We start from the raw sequence: 1,773 nt of genomic DNA, 5'->3' as shown, positions 1-1,773 counted from the left end.
GTGTGGACAAGATGGGAAAATGCTCTGGTTGGTCCCCGCTATGATGGAGTCAGCCACAGAGGTGCAGCGGGAGAAGACACAGGCCCGTCTCTCCTTTCTCCTCCCACCTCCATCCTTCCTCCCTGCCCCCCTCCAGCCCCAGATGCCACAGCTGATGTAGTTTATGTGCCGCACTTGAGAATACATTGGCCCAAATGAACTTTGGGATAAAGCGAAAGAAAAGCCGCTGAGACGTATGAGGGTCACAACAGGCAACGTGAGGGCTTACATGGCTTGTCCTGGAAGCAGCTTCCGCATGGACACCCAGTGTGGTCTGCCGTGGGCAAGGGGCCGGGACCCTGCATGTTGCCGGGGAGCAGCCGTGTGGCCGACAGGACAGTGTGCAGACACGGTTTATAACCTGGTGACCTGAGTGACCCCCAGCTGAGGCCATCGCAGATGCTGCCCTGGGTTTATAAAGCGAGCAATCGTAGGGCAAAGACAGTCTGCCTGGCTCTCTCCTCCCAGGAAGAGTCACCGTGTCGGAGACCCGCAGGGGCAGCTCTGCCCTGCGCTGTCGGGGTGCCGATTCCATGGCAGTGGGTTTGGTTTTGTTCTGAGAAAGGGCAGGCGGCAGTTGATAAGAAAGGAGGAAGGACAGACGGACAGACAGGCTAGGGTACATTCTCGAGTAAAGTGGGCCGCAAAGGGCTCTGGAGACCATTCCTGAGCTGAGCAGCCCCCAGAGCCCCCCGGGGTCGGGGGTCCAGAGTCAGCTCAGAGTGGGGGGGCAGGGCCCCTCCCCTCCAGCATGCTGGGGCTTGGGAGGAGCTGGGCGGGGCTGGAGCTGAGCCTGATTCCCGTGGCGTCCGCGCGACCAGACGGGTGTGAATCGCCTCGGGTGTTTGATGGCCTCCAGACTGCGGAGCAGCCGCCTTGTCCCTGACCGAGCAGTGTCATTACTGCCACACCGATGACTCATTGCTCCCACGAGGGAGGCCAGCTCAGAGAGCAGAGGAAACCCGGGCCCAGGGGATCCGGGCAGAGCCAGAGCCTGGCGATCAGATGGGGACCCTTAGAGAGGAAGGAGGGCTTGAGTAGAGAGGAGGCTCTTTGGCAAGAGCTATTTGAAGCCCTTTGTGTGTGCTTGCGCGCACACACACACACACACACTTCCATGGAGATGCAGGCTGTGAGGTCCAAACCATTGAACTAAACATAAGAGGCATTCCAGGCCGCAGCTGTGAACAGAAACCAGCACCAGCAACAAAATGACAATCTTCGGATTAGAAGTTGCAAGATGAGGAGGCAAGCGTGATTGGTTGGAGGCGGGGTGTGAGCTGTTCTGATTGGTCAGCTTAAATGCAGGGCTAGAAAGCTGTTACACAAGTCCACTATTTTAAACCAGGGCTGGGGAGCCATGTTTCTGCCAAGGGTCACTTGGCTATTTAGAGTATCCTTCTCAGGCCATACAGAATTAACCACTGTATTAAAATGAGCCTGCTGTAGTGGTCCCACATTTAATTCACTCCCCACTAGCGTGATGGCAGAGCCCTGTAGTGTAGCCGTTACTAACCCCCAAGCAGCAGTTCAATACCACCATCTGCTCCAGCAGAGAAAGATGAGGCTGATGCTCCTGGGTCCTGTAGGGTCACTGCGAGTCAGGAATAACCACTGGCAGAGGCTATGGGCTGAGGATTGTAGGGGAGCATCCTTTAACTCAAAGAGAAAGCAGCTTCTTATTCACAGCCTTTCAGCAATGGACCTGGGATACTGAGGGACCAGGGCACTGAG

The 1,773-nt window shown here is 56.6% G+C and overlaps 1 protein-coding gene across 1 annotated transcript in view; it reads left to right on the top strand.

Moving 5' to 3' along the window:
- The window catches only part of AFAP1 (actin filament associated protein 1), a 57,446-nt gene that overhangs the window by 13,865 nt on the left and 41,808 nt on the right, over nt 1–1,773 (top strand). The gene's annotated exons all lie outside the window — the stretch shown is intronic.

The sequence above is a fragment of the Echinops telfairi genome, unplaced genomic scaffold, assembly GCF_000313985.2.
Source record: "Echinops telfairi isolate 266 unplaced genomic scaffold, ASM31398v2 ScPeMD7_28;HRSCAF=97, whole genome shotgun sequence".
NCBI lineage: Eukaryota > Metazoa > Chordata > Mammalia > Afrosoricida > Tenrecidae > Echinops > Echinops telfairi.
The sequence above is the reverse complement of the archived record's forward strand: the minus strand, read 5'-3'. Positions and strand labels throughout refer to the sequence as shown.